This window comes from Dryobates pubescens, chromosome 15, assembly GCF_014839835.1.
Source record: "Dryobates pubescens isolate bDryPub1 chromosome 15, bDryPub1.pri, whole genome shotgun sequence".
Lineage (NCBI taxonomy): Eukaryota > Metazoa > Chordata > Aves > Piciformes > Picidae > Dryobates > Dryobates pubescens.
The window spans coordinates 6,626,680-6,645,016 of NC_071626.1; the positions used below are offsets into that span (position 1 = coordinate 6,626,680).

The 18,337-nt window shown below is 48.2% G+C and overlaps 1 protein-coding gene across 7 annotated transcripts in view; it reads left to right on the forward strand.

Moving 5' to 3' along the window:
• TCF20 (transcription factor 20) overlaps positions 1-18,337 on the forward strand; it is a 131,622-nt gene that overhangs the window by 51,061 nt on the left and 62,224 nt on the right. The window contains exon 1 of one of the 7 annotated variants that reach the window (XM_054167567.1): positions 5,063-5,124. The exons of 5 other annotated variants lie outside the window; for them this stretch is intronic. The gene's annotated coding sequence lies outside the window, so the exon portion shown is untranslated. Of the gene's footprint in view, positions 1-5,062; positions 5,125-16,583; positions 16,759-18,337 lie in introns of those variants that run through there. One more of the 7 variants, XM_054167566.1, reaches the window with a different exon arrangement.

Genomic DNA, 18,337 nt, shown 5'->3' on the forward strand with positions numbered 1-18,337 from the left:
ATCGAAACCTCACAATTTGCTTGTTTGATGACACTGACTATCCAACTAGAAAATTCATGTATCCTCCTTTTGCAGGACTGGCATGTTAGACCTAGACTGAAGTCCTGATTGACATCTGCAGACAGCATTCTTGCTGGTGCTCTCACTCTCCCCCTATGCTTCCACTCTCTTTCTTTATCCCCCCCCCCCGCCTTTTTTTTTCCCTTCAGAGGGCAAAACGTTTTTGCAAAGGGCTGAGGACATAGGTTGCACAGGGAGATGAAAGCAAAGAGCCCTCATCCCATGTAAGAATTCATAGATGTGAGGGGGCTGGCAGCAGGGTTTGCCAGGGGTTGAAATCCTTCTGTCTTTCTCCCTTCTCCTGTGTTTGAGTTTGAACACCCCTTCCAAAAAAACCAACCAGGGTTATCTCAGATGTGCAATAGTGAGGATTTAGATGTCAGCTTCACTATCAGTTTCATTCTTTGTACACAAAGAGAGAAAGAGTATCACAGATTTGCTACAGGGGGTGATGCCTTGGTTCATCACAGCGAAAGAAGCTCATGACTTCCAGTACAGCAGAACTAAGCCCCAAGAGCCTTATGCAGGCGTCCTGTCCTCCTCCCTGCAGCAGGAGCCAAGTTTAAGGAATCGGCGGAAAGTTCAAGGCACACGTGTGATCGTAGACATGCATGATATATAGCAAACAGAGGAGGCTTCAGAAATGTCTCTCTTCTAATGTGTCTCCCTCCTACCACCATCAGCCTTCTGGAAAGCGTTTAGCCATTAAAATGTTGCCTTTTCTCTTTGACCTGCTGTTGTAGTGGAGAGGGACACCACCTGTCCCTGTGCGCATCTGGTGTTACAGCTTTTAGTCCAGATACCAGGTTAGATAAGGTGTTCTGAAAACATCTGATGGGCTGGTGCAAACCCATCCAAATAAACCCATGGCTCAGGTACTGCACTGGTGCTCTTATCAGAAATGCCTGCAATCAAATGGGCAAACTCCCTTTTATTTCCCAGCACTGACATAGGCATGCTGATTTATATTACACAGAGATACATATTTTGACTGCTTGACAAAGAAAATCATGCCCACGACAGCTTCTTGTCATGCAAGTAATCTTAGTAAATGGAAGCATGACCAGCGCCATCCATTTAGAGGTGTCTTCTGCATGGTGGTTGCTGGAGTCCTGGTGTAGCTGGTTTCAGGGAACTCTGTTTTAACCTGGTGACTACCCTGCAGTCTTTGCTGAATGGCACTAGGAGCTTTGGGCATTTAGCAGCTTTGAAAATGACAGCATAGGCATCTTACATGGTACTTTTCAAGTGTGTGTTGGTTTTAAAGCTTCGCAGACGGCCTTTTGGCCATAGCTACAGATCACACACATGCTGAACTGCTCACTAGGAACAGCAGTTGTTTGAATTCAAAGGAAAAATACACATTTGTCTCCTGCCTTTGTCCTCCCTTTCTCTGTTTTCCATGTGGCACAAGGATCCTGGGGATGTGCCTTCTGGTTCCTGACGTGCAGCGAGACCTTGAGCTAGACCGTGAACCTACAGGCCTGTTGGCTCTGCTGCGGGTAGAAAGAGCTCACCATGTAAAGTGCTACCTGCTCTTTGCATGCTTGCACTACAACCTGCTGTATTTTCACTGTTACTAGTGCGTGGCAGCAAGAGTTCAGATGCGTGCAACCTTGTCTGGGTGCAAAGGGAGCTGGGGGGAAGACACCAGCAGAAGACACAAACCAACCCCCTAGTTCAGAGTTCACAATTAATGGGACTGAAATTTTGGGCAAGTCTCAGGATAGTAGGAACAGGTAAGACAAAGCCAGCGCTGGGAGCTCATTTTAATTTCAACCATCTTGTGTGTGTGTAGTTGGCTGTCTTTGTTTAAAGAACTTGGCCTTCAGGTAGATTTTATTTGGACAGCTTGCTATTCCAAAGAACATTAATGACTTTCCTTGAGGAGTTCCAGCCAGTACCTTTGCACCTCGGTTCTCTTCTAGTCCTGTTTTCTCTTTGCCATAATCTCCCGGTGCCCGGCAGCAAGCCTTTAGGGTACATGCGCAAGCGAAAGGAGCTCGAGTTGGGGAATTAATATTCCTGGAACATAACACCAGCAGCATGCACACGCTGAGGAGAATATTAGAGCTATTAGCGGTGGGAGTTTGGAGTGCATGCAATATCTAGATGGAGAATTCAGTGTGATTAATCTGCCTCTAAGCAGCAGCCTCCGGGCTCTGGGAATTCTGTGGCACGTTTGAAATCAGAACTTTTTTTAATTACCTTTCCGCATCAACAAAACAATCGCAGTTGTGTGGAAAAAAGCCCGGTCGGTCCCTGCCCTCTTCCTTTCTTTCTTTTTATTCCTTGTTCCTTTTTGGATGAGATGTGCTGCTGAAGTCCTGACTGTTTGTGGTCCCAGCAGCTCTGACAGCACTCTGCACAAGTGCAGAGGGACTTAGCCTGGGAGCCTTGGCTGGCCTCCAAGTCAGGTAATTGCGTCGTGGGCCAAGTTGGAGCAAGCCTCTGCTAGTCGGTGTGCGCGTGTTAGATTCCTCCCTCTTCCCCATTTCTTTATTCCGCTTCCCAAAAAATGCTTATGCTTCCCTCTCTCCCTGCTTCACCTCCTTGCCTTCCTGGCATGCTGGTAGCCATGTTTCCTCACTGCCATGGGCAGGTTGAGAGAGATCCCCCCCAGGAGAGGAGTGACATAAATGAGTTTTCTCTCATGCAGTCAGCAAGGTGAGTCAACCCCCCCCCCCCATAACTGAAAAAGATTAAAGGAGATTCAGACAGTATAAATAAGGTAGCAAAGTTGTGGCCAAGAAAGGAGCAAGGCTTGCTGAAGGACATGAGATTGGATAGGGACCTCTCTGCTTGCCATTTGTACCTTTTTCTGTCACACAAGCAGAGGCAGGAGAGTTCATTTTTTCTGTTCCATCCGTGTTTATTGCTGGACTGGCACAGAGAAGCTGTAAAACAACAGAGCAAATCTTCCCTGATGCCATGGCCATGCCAGGGCTGCAGCGATGCCCCAAGATGCTGGGATTCAAAGTCAGTGCAGGAATGGAGGCTTCAGCCATGGAGGAGCTCCCACCTGGAAGAGCCACTTGGGTTTTATTGCTGGAAGCATGGAATGCTGCTGGGGTACAGAAGTTTCTGACAAGCACCTCTTGACCCTGCCCACTCATAGGCTTCTGGTGCTGCTGTGCATGCTGCTAGCCCTCTGGGGCACTTTGGGCACTTGTGGGGTGCTCCTGCTGTCCAGCAGCAGCAGGCTGGGAATATACCTGCCAGCCAGTTCGTGTCAGAGATCTGGGTCGTTTCCTCTTCACTTCTCGCTCTCTCCACACACAGATTTGCCTCCTGCTGCACCAGCAGGTTGCAGGAAGGGCAGGCTGCGATGGCGGTGCTGTTTTCTTCTCCCTTCCAGGTCAGTGTGGCAGTGGGGAATGCTTTGCAGGTCTCAGTGAGGGCAGGGATGGAGACTAGAGAGAGGAGTGGACACACTGTGAGGAGCACAAGCTGTTTCCCCTTTGGCTCTGCAGTTCAAATAACTTTATAAATACAACACTGTCTGCAATTAGCACAGTTTAATTTTTTTTTTCACCTTTTTTTTTTTTCCCCTTCTTATTTCACTTGGCTGTGGCTGTGCTCTTGGCTTATCCCTCTGAATTCCTGGCCTTCAGGCATGATTAGCACAGTGCAAGTGTTAGAGCTTCCTTGCTTCAAAAGGAGAAAAAAAATAGTAATTCCATTTTAACAGGTATTTTTAAAAAATTTGGTTTATTTACCAACATCTTTGAGGTTGTGTTAAATTTTACAATATTGATGTTAAAAGAAAATCCTCCAGATGAATAAATAATAACACACAACACCCCACCCCCCACCCCCCAACCTTACAGATTTCCAGGTCATATTAAGCCAATAGCTACTTAATAATCCTGCCTCCCCCCACCCTTTCTTTCAGGGTTTGTTTCAGACATGACTGTAGAAGTCTGTTTTGTCAGCTTTTGCTCCCAGAGCAACATCCAAGCATTGCCTTGTGCTGGGAGTACATGAAAGTCTCCTGGCCTTTCTGTCACCTATCCCAGCCTCCCTGCCCTTCCCCAGGGCACCTAAAACTTAAAAACAAGGTATGGAACTGTAAGCCTCACCCCTTTAACCCTGTTGCCTTACTTAGGCCTCATATACAAATCTCTTACTTTAACACTGACCTTTAATACCTCTTTTACTCCAGATAGAGTTTAAAAGTGCTTTTGGCTCTGCAGATGGGGAAATAAAGCCCCAAATGCACGTTGCTCAGCCTTCCCTCAGCCCAGCCCGCGGCTCCCAGACCTCTTGTCACCGAGCTTCGCTGACGTGGTAGCCCTGCTTGCCCGGTGGCCCTTACTGCCTGCCTCCGTGGCGCATCCCAGGCATGACCTGCAGCATCCTCCTCTTTACCTCCTTTCCCCTCAATCCTTTTCCTCCGTAACCCCCCCCTCCCCCCCCCGCCCCGAGCCTCTTCCGTGGTCACCGGTCACCCTCGATTTCCACCCCAGCACCTCTCGCTCCAGCCCCGTGGGTCCAGCGCGGCTGCGGCGAGTGGCTCTGTCCCAAAAGGGCTGCAGGAGCCTGAGTTGTGCTGGAGGATGGCGCCTGGGCTGGCGCTCGCTGTCTCTCTGCCCAGACCGCTTTTAAAAGGTGTTTTTGTCGTGGTCACAAACTTTATTTAGGGAAAAAAACCCACCGAAACCCACAACAAGAAAAGAGAGAATGTTTTATATAAAAAAAAGAAAAAGCCATTTTCTTGGCCAGCCATTTCCTGAGTTCCCTTTGTTACTACTGCAGATATGTGTTTGAATAAGCCTTTTCCCCTCCCCTCTCCTATTCCTCCCTGTTCTACCCTGCAGTGAAGTCACAATCCGGCGTTTGTGGGCTCTCTGTGATGTCAGAGACTCAGCCTTGTGACTTCACGGCGGGCTCAGGCAGAAGGTGCAGACGGGGCTGAGAGAAGAGGAAAAAAAAAAAAGCCCCCACCTCTTCCCTCCCCCCCTCCCCCCCCTCCACCCTCTCGCTTTATAAAACCAGTAGCTGAGATAAATCGGAAGGGGGTGGGGAGAAGCAGCAGGGAAAGCTGAGAAAGATGCCAGAAAGGTACAGTAAATGGGCTTTATCTCCCTCTTCCTCCTCTCGCCGAAAGTTGAGAGTGGAAAATTGCCCTGCAGAGGCCAGCTCTCGCCGACCACGCGTGCGGCGGCGGCCGTGTGTCTGCGGCGCCCTGCGCCTGTCACCCGCCCCAGTGACGCCGCCGTGCCCGCCCGGGGTGCCCGCGGCGGGGGACGCGTGGGGGGTGGGCGGCGAGGGCTGGGCCGGAGGGCGGCGGGGCGGTGTGGCGGCGGGGGGGCAGCCGGAGCCACGGGCAGCCGCTCGCCGTGTCCCTTTTCAAAGGCCCCAGCTGTTGGCTGCTCGCTGCAGTCTGGCTCCTGCTCCGAGACCGACATAAATGGGTTATGGGGTTTATGCATGTGCGGGGGTGGCTCTCCCCACCCCCCCCAGCCTTCCCCTTGTATCTCTCGTCGACGATGGTTTGGGTTTTTTTGTTTTTTTTTTTAATTTTGTTTTGGTTTTGGATGCGTTTTTATTTTTTTTTCTCGCTCTGCAGGTTGAGAGTAGCACGGGGGTGGATGGGGTGGGGGCCTGCCATTTCCCCGTCATGCGTGGGTATACAGCAAGAGGGAGAAGGGCAGGGCCTCAGGGTCATATTCTCAAGGGCTATGAGATCGGATTTCTTCTTTAATATCTCCTTTTTTTGGGGGGGTGGGATGGGGGGGGTGGGGATGTAGGCTGGCTGGTTTTTTTGGTTGGTGTTTTTTGGGGTGGGTTGGTTTTGTGGGGTTTTTTTTTGCTTGTTTGTTTTTTTGGTGGTTTTTTTTAAACTGCCAACCGCACAATGGCAGTGTGGGTGCACCAGCAAAGAGCAACCTAAAGAAAAAGAGAGAGAGAGGAGGAAAAAAAAAAAGGAAGAAAAATAAAAAAGGGGAGGAGGAAAAGGGGGGTTTAGCTTGCCCCTCCCTTCTTCTTCAGCATTTTTTTTATGACTATTATTTTTTCCCCCCCTATGTCAAATTTAACGTTCACTTGAGATTTTGGACAAAGACGGGGGGCAGTGGGTGGGCTGCTTTGAGTTTTGTGATATAATATGACTGGAGTGAGAGAGTAAAGCGTAGACAATTAAGGATCAGCGCGAGGTCTTTGCTCATTCAGTCTGTTGAGGAAGCCGTCATTTTGTGTTAGTGTGTGTGTCTGGAGGAGGAAGGATAGTGGAGAGTGACAGTGGAAGGATGCCTAATGTTGTGGTATATTTGTACTTGCTAAATACCCACTCTAGGAAAGCAGGGGGGCTTCAAAAGAAAGGGATGATGGAAAGGAGGTCCTTCTGAATTCGCCTCTGAGGTGAAGCCGCTCCGGACTGGACTCTTGGTGCTGGGATTGTGGTGTTTTGTTGCCTCCTCGAAAGGGGAGGGCTGAAGGAAGGAAAAGTGCACGCAGGTGTCAGGCAGGCGCCTTGCCGCCAGCGCTCTGCCTACGCACCTCACCGCGATGACCGGTGGCTTCTGCGCTGCTCTGGGTCGTGAAGCTCCTGGGCAAAGTGCCACATCCCTTCCAGCTCCGGGCTCCTCTCTGCTCCCAGGTCACTCGGGTCCCGCCGCTGCACTTCACTCCCAACGACCCAGAGCGCATCCTCCTTTTGTAGTTATTTATTTCCTTATTTCAACTACTGGACCCTGGCTGTCTTTTGCCAATGCCTTTCAAGGCTGATGAATAGCACCCCCTGCAGTTACAGAGCTGATCTTTTGTAGCACAGATGTATAATTAATTGTGCAGCACTTTTGCAGTCTGAACAGGCAAGTGAATTCTTGGAAGACATTGCTGCCCGAATCTCAGACTCCCTATTCCACAGCCCTCAGGAGGGGACCTGCTGGCCATGGGTTGAGAACCTCTGCCCTACTGTCCATAGAGATTGGAAACAGAATTTGAATCCAGGTTTTTGGTATAAAAGTCAAATCCACAACCCCAAAGCACCGCTGCACAGCAGGACTGCTCTCCTCTGCCCCTGCTTTGACATGAAAGGACTTTTGGTGTTATTTGCATCTCTGCTCCATAACAGTGGGGATGTTTAGGGTTATTCCCCCCCCTTTTCTTTCTTCTCTCAGAGGGGAAGCAAGGATTTGTTAGTTTGTAAAGCACTTTGAAGATAAAAATCATTATCTGTGCTGAGTGCTGTCTGTTGGCTTGCAGGCTTGGCTGGGAAGTGAACCTGTGAATCACATCGAAGCTCCCTTGAAGGATTAAGCCAAATGACCCATCAAAGGGTTCTCCTTTGTACCTCTGGGGGCCTCTAGTCCTAGGGAGAGAAGAAGTGGGGAATGACCAGGTGGAACTGCGTGTGGCACGTGAGCAGGAAGGTAGAGAGCCATGAGCAAGGTATGCTCTGAAAAACTGAGAGCAGAAGACCTTGAGGATGTGATTTAGCCCAGATTAGGTATAAAGGAGATTTTAAGCCCTTGTCATCTTGTCTGGGTACAGCAGGATTGTTCTCTATGGGTTCTTCCTCAGTTCCTTACCTACATCTGCTTTTAAATGACTCCTGAAAGTGCAGAAAACAGTGGAGAAAACCCTTTCCTTTGATTTCTCTTTGGCTGGGGACATCTGTCACCCAGGAATGTAACCATAGGTGCTCAGGGAGGGGGAAAGCATGCATCACTTCAGCCCCATGCTAGGATTTGAAAAGACTAAATCTCTTTCCTAAGCAAAGTGGAAGGTCCCCAGGTGTCTTCTCTTGGGCTCAGAGATTGCAGTGGGAGAAGAAGGCAGGATCCAGCTGGGTAAGAGACCTTATCAAGAGGATAAAAGCATTTAGGGTAGAGGACAGTCTGTCTCTCTGAGTAGGGGAAGTAATCAGTGAGGATGTGCAAGGGTCTCTCAAAAAGCTGTAGGCAGGCAATGTTTGTATCAGAGGAGAATGTTCAGTCAGCAGTGAAGTGGAACAAGCTGAAAGTGTTAATTGGTTTGCTCCCCCCCTTTCTGTTCCAATATTCACCTTTTCTTGTAACCACCACTGGTTTTTTTCCCTACTTTTTTTTTTTTTTAAGCATCTCTTCAATCCCAATGAAGAGGACTGTTAAGGAAACCCCCTACTTATCACCTAAGGCTAGCTGCTGACTTGCTGTTGCTCAAGATGAGATAATGCTAGCTGATTATAAATAGGGTGACTACCCTTTTTCATCAATATTAGCAATAAGCCGACACCTTGATCTTCAGCCTGTGGAATGAATTACTGTAAGAGTCTGAAGCATTGGTAGTTCAGGAGAAGAGTAGTCATCCCTTCTCTCACCTCATGCTCCCTGCTGTGGAAAGACTTGGCCTTCATGGGCAGATCTCTGAACTGTGGGCAGGTACCTCAGGGAGTGTGAAATTTCACTTCTGGTGAAATGCTTTCTCTCCACAGAGGTAAGGAACATTTCTTCATTAGAGCTGGGTTCAGCCAGGGTTATTGAGGAAACACCTTGAGGACTGCTGCCCCCCCTTGCACCCTCCAAATGCTGCAGTTCTGAGTTAGGACAGCTTTTTGTCTAATGTGTGAATTTGGGCTCTTTCTAAAACTGGACAAAACAGGTGAATACTTAATTGAGTTGGGAGGCTGAAATGAATTGTGCTTCTTGAGGCTTCTGTTCTTGTTTCTGTGCTCACTGGTGATGTCCTAAGAAGAGCTGCCTACCTTATTTTCAGAGCCATGATTGAACTGACAGCATTTTGTTAAGGTCTAATTACTCTGAACACATTTACAGAAAAGTTAATTGGGAAGCCTTCAGTCCTAAAATCGCTTCTCAGGACAAATGTGAGGGCCAGCAGGATTCCCAGCTGCTGCAGATAACCTCTTCAAGAGGGATGGTGAAAACCCCAATATACAAGCAGAGGATTTGTTAATTTGAATCTGAACTTCAGTAGGTGACTAAATGAGTCCCACAAATCCTGAAGCAGAAGCAAGTTACTAAAATTTTCCTGTGTGCCTTGGATTTTCTAGAGATAGGTCTGTCCAGTATTTACAGAGTTAAATGATGATTTTCTTAACCCAGGATAGTTCCCTCTGTCATCTGATCGCTTTCAAGGCATTGTCATCATTTGGGTTAGGTGATGGGAATAAAAATAATCTTCTTTCCCCGACTTGAGTTTAAAGTCATAAGGTGTGTATGCTCTCATGTAACCCAATCCTGACTTAGATTTAAGTGTGGCTTCAAAGTAATGCAGAGCACTGAAATGAGACATTAATTAATGTCTTTTGAAAAGTACAATTAGAAGGTTTGAGCATTTAATGTATTTTTAGGAGTCTTCTGATACAAAATAGTTGACGTGATTGTGTTTGAAGCTGGGGGGGTTTCTCCTGGGTTTTTTAGCCATAGGAGATACAGAAGGAAACTGTGGTGGAACTTTAAAAATATTTTTTAATAAGCCAATCTCTCTGATGAATCAGGACTGGGGAACATCACAGTATGTAACAGAAGAAGCAGAAGTCAGTTTCTGTGACAAGAAGTTAATGAGATTTCATGCAACATCTATCTTCGGTGGATCCTTAGATAACTACTACAGCCTTCTTACTAGAATAATGTAGAAGACCTCTTGGTTTTGGTTCAGTTGGATGCCCTGTGCTTTGGCCTCTTCTGCTGTGACCTTTTCTCGTGTGCTATTTCATGTGCCTGAATTCTGGAGTGCAGTAGCAGAAAGGTGACTGGAAGAACTAATGCTGTTCCTTTGGGGACCTTTTTTTCCCCCACTCCTGTTGGAACAGCTGAGATTCAAAACAGCTATTGCATGCATCAGGGAGAAAACCAACAGGGAGCCAAATAAGAATCAAAATCTTAGTTGCCTCTAAAATTTGGGACTATATGTCATGGGGATTTAAGCTTGTTAAGCCTGGAAATTCCCACTTCCCTGTAGGCAGAGGGGGAAAAAACCACCAGCAAAATGAAACCTCTGTGAAAGGCCAGCAGAATGCAAAGAAAAAAGTTGAAAAATCCCTTTCTGTAAAACAGGTTCAGGCAGGACAGAGTTTGTTTTGTGTAAGACCATTTATAAAAAGAGGAGTTCTTCCAATATTTGCATTTCTCCTTTTATTTAGATATGTTCAGCAATTGAGATAATGAAGATTTATTGATGGCCTTTTCTGCCTTGTTGGAGACAGTCTTGCTAGGGAATCGTATTTGTGTGGCTTTCTATTTTAATTTCTACCTTTATTACTTTGGACATAAGCATGGAAATGCAGTTGGCTTTTCCTCAAAAGTCCAGCCTCTGTTTGTTGGTTTGGGTTGGTTTTGGGGTGTTTTTTTAGCAGACTCAGTTTCTTTTGTCTGCAGCATCACAATCACTTTCATGGCGACTGATTCTTCCAGAAGCAGCTTTTTACCAGGAGTTAAAAGGAATAAGCAGAAGCTGAGCAGATCTCAAGATACAAAGATCTGGTTTTCACTAATCAGCTCCTTATAACAGGAAGATGAGAGGACAGAAGTGTTGCGGCATTAAAAGATGGAGCAGAATTGTCTCACATTTAGGTGCTATAATTTTTCTGCTTCTATGATTCAGCATACCTAGATTCAGCTGGTTTATCATCTTCCTTCCTTTGAGATGCTCCAAAGTCTTTCAATCCAGTTGTTGCTTTGTTGCAGGCATTGGGCTGTAGGACTTAGACTGTGGCTTACAGAGATGCTTCTTGTGTCTGGAGGAGAGCCAGTTCTGAGTGATGCACCCAGGATAGAGAGTCAGTGTGTTGAGAGTCTGTGCTCATCCAGAATGCTTCCCAAGAAGCAGATAGATCCTCTGGCTGTCTTAAGGGGAAAAGTTCAATATTGGTGAATTAATGAGAGGAGAACCCTCTCTGTCTTTGCTGCAGTTCCTTGGGAGGCATCTGATACTGCTTCTCCCTTCTGTAGGGTCAGATGTAACACTTCATCTGAAGTAAGTGTAAAAGAAATAGGAGGAAGGTAGGGGAAATCCTGGGGCTAGATAGGAAGAGAGGTAGGAAATGCTAATGAATGCAACCATGCTGATGTCTTTCTTGGAGAAAGAGACACAGGCTAAGCTGCCCTTGCTCTGCACTTGCTTAAAGATGTAGCTGTCCCACCGTGAATATAAGTTTCAGTCCCTGGTTGTGTGACCTGTAGGTGCCCGATCTTGCTGTCATCTTTTGTGTTATCTATCTTCAAGCTAGTCTCTAATGCCCATTCCCATAGCATCTAAGTGCCTCTAGATGAAAGCCATAAAAGTGCAGTGGTGAGCCTGTGCATGACATGAAATTGTGTAACAGGGGAAAGGATTAGGATGAGGGTAATACTTGGAGGGGACAGATGCCGTGCCTGTGAGGAATCTGCATGCCTGACTCTGTGGAGATTTCAGCTTCCTGGTGCTGCTAGTTCAGTGCTTTTCATCAGTAAGGAAATCTTTTGTAAAGAAGACGACATCTCTCAGAGGACCCCAACAGCTGCATTCAGAAATTATCTTTCTTCTGACATACACTGGGGCACTCAGAGTCTTCCCAGCATATGCTGCCTGCAAATTCCTTCTCGATTCCCCCAAGCTGCATCACTTTCTGTTCTTCCCCATTCTAGGCAGAGGGAGCTCAGAGGGTGTGTGGAGGTGAGAGGTGGTTGAGGTCAGGGATGGTGTCATGCTTCCATTTCTCCCCCCCACAAGCTGCTAATGTATGCTTCTGGAGAGCCACATAAACTGAGTAATTACTGCATTACGGTTAGATCAGAAGTGGTGACCTCAAAGACAGAAGATGACTCTCTATTTGGCAGACCCCTTGTGGTTAGGAGGACCTTTTATGTCTGGGATCTGTGGGAGAGGAGAAAGGGATGTGCAAGGTAAGCCTTGCATTAAGGCACAAGATGGTGGGGGGGAAAGCTTTTTTCTTTTGCTTTTGCCATTGCAGAGTTCATGTGCAGTAGGAGAGTCAGTGTTGCTTGCATGTGGCAGCACTGGTAGGAGCAATGGCACTAACCCTGAGGGCTACTTAGGGGACTTTGTTGCCCATAATCTCTCATCCATCCATTACAGAGGATGATGCCAAGTCTTGAGGCCATTTTCCTGCCTCTCTCTGCCTTGTTTGTGCCTCTATCCTCAGAAGCACTTTGATTAGGAGGTGGGGGGAGAGTGTCTGGGAGGAAATGGGTAGGACTCAGAAGGTATCTGTTCTGGTAGTACCATAGTGGCTCCTGAACAATTACTGCTGAACTGATTTTCTTGCACTGAAAGCAGAGACTTCAATCTTTTCTCATGACAGTGGTGTAGCACATCTGCTCAATTCATAGTGCTTACTCTTTGATGATGGAATGTGTTTGCTGGAAATTTACATACAGACCTGTTTAGTTTGTTGCAGTGGTTCAAAAATTGATCCTTTACGGATTTATTTTGATAGGTAGCCACTTCTGGCTTTAAATCCCTGGGTATTTCTTTTTCCCTTCTCAGAATTGAAGGATGATTTGCTTATAGGTTGCAAGTGTAACAGTAGCATATATATACTGATGACTTTAACCTAGAACTGCTTGCATGGCTGTTAGATTCCTGCCCTGATCTGGTGTTTGCCAGATTAGAGCCCTAATAGCGCGAAGGAGTTACTTTCTTCGTTAGTCCTGACAATGTTTTCTTGATAATGGATGTTTTGGTGTAACTGATGGTGGTTAAGTAGTTGTCACTGAATGGCCAGGGCAGGAGGTTGAATTGTTTAATTTTTAAATTTTTTTTTTTAAACTTTCTTATCCCATTTTTTTTTTCTTTTGGAAAGAAAGTGAAGTGTTCAGTGGCAAAGAAAAACTCAGTGATACGAACAAGGTGTACTAATGACAGCAGTTTTTCATCCAGAGTCTGCAGACAGCCAAAAATTAGTTTCTGAGATAATTGAATTCTCCATTAAACTCAGTGAGGTTGTATGTTAAAGCCTGATACATCACTTCAAAAGCTGTAAAGGATATGGTGTCTCTGCTTTTATGCCATTTAATTACTGTAGCTTTGGAAACTTTGTTCTGATTCTGTGCATTACCAGGGGTACCTGCTGTAGTGCAGCAGCTGACAAATAGGGTAGCAGTGGCAGTTGCCTGTCTTTTACATCATGAGGGGGTTTTTAACTCCATTTAATCTTTTAAAAACTTCCATTTCATCCTTTAAAGTCAGTTGTATAGCTTTGAGCTTTTAAATACTTCAAAAAGCAACTCCTGTCGTACTTTCAAAGATTCAGAGTGCATTGGGTTGGAAGGGACCCACAAAGGTCTTCTTGTCCTGCCCCCCTGCAGTCAGCAGGGACACCTCCAGCTAGCTCAGGCTGCCCAAGGCCACCTCAAGTCTGATCTGGAATGTTTCCAGGCATGGGGCCTCTACCACATCTCTGGGCAATCTATCCCAGTATTTCACCACTCTCACTGTAAAGAACTTCCTCCTTAAGTCCAACCTAAATCTACCCTGTTCCAGTTTCAAACCATTGCCCCTTGTCCTGTCACTACAAGCCCTTCTAAACAGTCTCTCTCCAGCCTGTGTGTAGGTCCCCTTCAGATATTGAAATGTAGTTATAACATCTCCCCAGAGCCTTCTCTTCTTCAGGCTGAACATCCCTGATTCTCTTAGCCTGTCCTTGTAGGGGAGGTGCTCCAGTACGCTGATCATCTTTGTGGTCCTCCTCTGGACCTGCTCCAGCAGGTCTATGTCCTTCTTGTGTTGGGTGTCCTACAGCTGGATACAGTACTCCAGGTGAGGTCTCACCAGAGTAGAGTAGCAGAATCACCTCTTTCTGTCTGCTGGCCGTGCTTCTTTTGGTGCAACCCAGGATGTAATTTGCTTTCTGGGCACAAGTGCTTATTGTTGGTTCACATCCAGCTTCTCACCCACCAGTACCCCCAAATCCTTTTCTGCAGGGCTGTTCGCAATCTCATCATCCTCCAGCCTGTACTGATACCAAGTAGTGCCTTTTTGAGCATTTAACAAAACTTTTGCTATTCATGATGCAAGCTAATTTTGGACATCAGGTAAAACAATAACTATGACAAGGTTATATATAAGTAAGTTATGTTCTCATGTGTACACAAAAGAGGTTTATCTTAAGGTAAGTGTAACTTAGAGTGCTCTAAACACTCTTACCTTATAAATCTACATAAAGGATTGACCTCAAGTGACATTTTGTTTCAAAATAAGACAACAGATAATGGAAAAATCAAATTCTAAAAACCTTATGGAGTTCCCCCACCCCACTACAGCTTTTTTTCACAGCCCTGGATCCCCAGAGGAAATGCTGCTCCAACCAAGCTCTTAGCATGCCGTGGCAGTCAACAAGATTAAGGCTGTCTGTGACTAGAGCAACCTCAGGGTTTGTGACAGTGAATGTGCTGTTGGAGCCTCTTCTCCAGGCGAGGGAAGCAATGACCTCCACCTCCTGCATGCCTTTGTGAATGGGCAGCAAGTGCTGAGGAGAGCAGGGGCATATGTACTGCGAGAGCAGGCAGGAAGGCAGCCACTCTCTGCTCCAGCTGCAATTCCCAGGTATCCAGTGCAGAGCATATTGCAGTAATCTCAGCTAGAGGAGAGAATGCATAGATCACAGCAGAAGGCTTGCCTCTGAAAGGAGCTGTCACCTTTTGAGTCCAAAGAGGAGCAGAGAGCCAGCAAGTTCTTCCTGGGTGCTGCACAGTTGCCTGGCAGGCAGCTTGGGAGTTAGCAACACCCACAAATTGTTACCTTGAAAGACAAATGGTAGGAGCATGTGTAATTGTTATCTGCACAGTTTCCCCCCCCCCCAGACTATTGCCATCTTTGCAGTGTTACTTGGACGTGTTTTCAGCCATCTCCAAACTATTTTTTGATAGATAATGTGTGGAACAAGACACAGTGGTTTGTATTTATTTTTCATGAAGAGCAAGTCACCTGTGGGGGAGCCATCAGTGGAGTTGTCAACTGGCTGTGCTTACAACACAGTCCTAAGCAGTTCATTGCTTTTTGAGATGAGCTGTAAGCAGGGGCCTTCTTTCAGGGTAAGGCTTGTAGAGGATCTGGGGAACAAAGCTTGGTAAACATGGTGGCTATTGGAAACTGCCTTATCTGCTCAGTGAAGTTCCTGGCAAAGCAAGTTTTAAATGATGCTCGAGTTTTCTCTGCCCAGCACTTAAAGCTTCTCAGGCTGCCAGCCTCCTGCCTTTTCACGTGAAACGCTCTGAGTGGCAGATGGAGGGAACTGTAGTGTGATGCAGAGCTGCCTTTGCTGGTATGCAGGCTTAAGTGGAGGAGATGATGATTTGACAGGTGCTGCATCCTTGCTCTCAAGCTGCCCCCTCCACCAGTCTGCGTGCCCCCTCACTCTCCGAAATTAAACCCAAAAAACTAGTGTCTGTTCTTAAAAAAATTAAGATGACTCCTTCCTCCGGTGCAGAAGTACAACTACACATGGTGGACGCCCGAATTAAAGACTGAGGGGGAACTGGGGAGGACTGGGAGTGCTGTTTCTAATTGTCTAAGGGGCAACTGACTTTCGGAGCACAGCGGCGATCCCACCGGGCAGAGCCGGGCGTGCGGCGGCGGGGAGGAGAGCCCGCGCACCGCCGGTACCTCGAGCCGGGCGCCGCGCACCGAGGCGCACCGAGCCGCCCTCAGCCTCCATGTTGTGTCCCGAGCTCCCCGCGGCTCCGCTAAGGCACCGCCGGTTCGGGGCCTGCCTAGACCCGGCGTGCGTCCTGACCGCCGGCTCAGGATGTGCTGCGGAACTCCGGGCGTCACCGGGAACCCTCCGGCGCCGGCCTCAGCTGCCTGCCTTCTGCCAGGGAGGAGGCTGGGCAGTGGGGAGTGGCCGAACGGAATAAATTCGGTTCTTAAAATAACTGGGGGGGTGGGGAGAGAGGAGGTATTGATGCATGAGAAGACCGAAATGGAAAGTGCCCCGGTCCTTTGCCTGAAAAAGGCGGAAGGGGGCCTGGCTCCCAGCCTTGCTCTGCCTGTGGTGGGATGCGCCGACTTCCCTCACCCGGCGGCGGCTGCGCCGCCTTCGCCCTGAAGAGCCGCCGGGCGCGGGGCTCGGTGCCCGACGAGGCGGATGCAGGGGCTGGGGAAATGGCAATTGCAAAGAACTGCCTTATATCTAACTTAAATCTCCCCCGCTCCGGTTTAAAACTATATCCTCCAGGGGCGGGACCTGCTGATGATGCTGCCGCCCTCGCCCGTCCCCTCCGGCGCAGCGGCGGTGGCGCGCGGCCCCTTTAAGCCGGCGCGTGGTAGGAGGGGAGGGGCGGGGGGCGCGACGGAGCCGCCTCCCCCGCGCCCGCTGCCGCGCGCGCGCAGGCAGGCGGGCGGGCGGGCAGGCGGGCACACGCACACACACACACATATGTGGGCTCGGGCCCGCGCCGGCGCGCGCGCGGCGCTCCCCCTCCCTTCGCTCCCTCTCCCTTCGCTCCCTCGCCCGGCCGGGTCCCGCCGCCTCGCGCCGTCCCCGCTGGCGCGCGCTGCTCCCCAGCGCCCGCCGCTATTGGCTGGCGGGGGTCAGCTGACCCCGTGTTATTTCCTGTGTGTGTGTGTGTGAGGGGAGAATGGAGCGGGACGCCCCCGGGCCCCCGCCGTTCACCCGGACCGTCCCCCGGCCCGCAGCAGCACCCCGCCGTCCGCGCTGCTGAGCCGCCCCCGCCCCGCCTGTACCTCGCGCGGCGGCGGGGGCACCGGGGAAGGCAGCGGCGGGGGCCAAGGTGTGGGGAGGGAGGGTTTCAGGTAAGGGGCACCCGCGCTTAGGCAGGGCAGGGTCGGGTCGGGCCGGGCCAGGCCAAGCCAGGGCGTGTCGGCGTGTGCGGGAGGCCTGGGGAGGGAGGATCCAGGTCGGGTCCGCCAGATCCTGCTGGTGAGGCCGAGACCCCCTCGGTAGTGCGGGAGGTTGCGTGGAAGGGGATGTGGGGGTTTCATCGGTGAATTGGAGGACAAGTGTTCGGTACGAGGAGGCCTTGTGAAAGGGCTCTTGAGAAGTTTTCTTGGCACGTTTACCCCACCCACTACCCCCAGTTTGTTTTTCTTCTAAGCAAATATGTTTATGTGTGTATAAAGAGGCCCTCCTGCTCTGTGGTGAGGTGCCCACCTGTTTTCCTATCCCAGAAGAATAGTCTTTTGCAAGAATTGTGAAGCTTTTACGGGGATGGGGGGAACGGTGCTTCCATTGAAGGAATAAATGATTAAAAATGTCGGAGAAGATGGATGCATCCCATGCAGGATTTGCAGGAGATGGGCAGGCTGTATTGTGAATGCTTGAGGCTGGTGCTGCTGTTTACTTTCTAGATGGTTAACGTAGCGTTGCTCATTTGCAGAAATAATCAGAATGTAGTCTGTTTGGGCTGGTGCAAGGATCAGGTTAGCTTTTGTTAATGCTACTTAGTTTGCTGGAAGTTGTGTTTAGAGCTACAGTTGAAAGCTATTTTTTCTTACCTTCAAGGAAGGAATAAGAGAAAGTTATGTAACCTGAATACTTTACTCTCTGTATCAGAGCTGTCTAATGATACTGGGACTGTTATTAAGTTGAAAATAGGAGCATGTTTATATATGATTCAACAAGTGATTGTCACTGTGGGTAGATTTGGCACCATCAAACCCATATATTTCTTGTCTGTAACTGTCTTATCCATAACATGCCCTGCTTCATTAAAAGGGCAGGCAGCCTGAGTGCATTGCAGCATTGTTTCCTGTACCATTCCAGGATTTTTTAATCTTCCTTTGAAAACAAATAAGAGAAGTACCTGTGAGGGGATTTGAGGATCGGTTTCAGTGCTTTCTATGTTTAGGTTAGCATTTTGAAAGCTGTTCATGTCTGTGTCACTTGTTGCCATCTGTTGATTCCATCCACGGATGATTCTTCGGATTGCTGTTTTTTGCCATGGTTGTTGATTACTAGGTGTGCATGTAGCCATTGGCTCACCTTTACTCAGTCTTTGTAGAACAACAAAGTGACTGAATGATGGAGATGCTGCAGTCTCTGGGTTTGGTTTGTAGCACATTATCTGAACTTCATTAAAGAAGATCTGGATTTTTTTCCCCACCTATTTTCTAGAGTGCTTTTTTTTTTGTTGCATAACTGGTTTCTGAGGTTTATAGGTGGATATAGAACAGCTAAGTCCTTTTGGCCAAGTCTATGTGATAAACACTTCTCAGTATCATTACTTTTGAGTTTTCATCTGACTGCAGTGTTTTGTTTTCTGGACCTACCTTCTATATTAGTTTATCTTGATTTGTTTGAAGTTGTATTTCTTTAATCTATTGTCTCTGCACTTTAGGTGGCATATCAGAAAGGTAGCTGCATTTGTATACT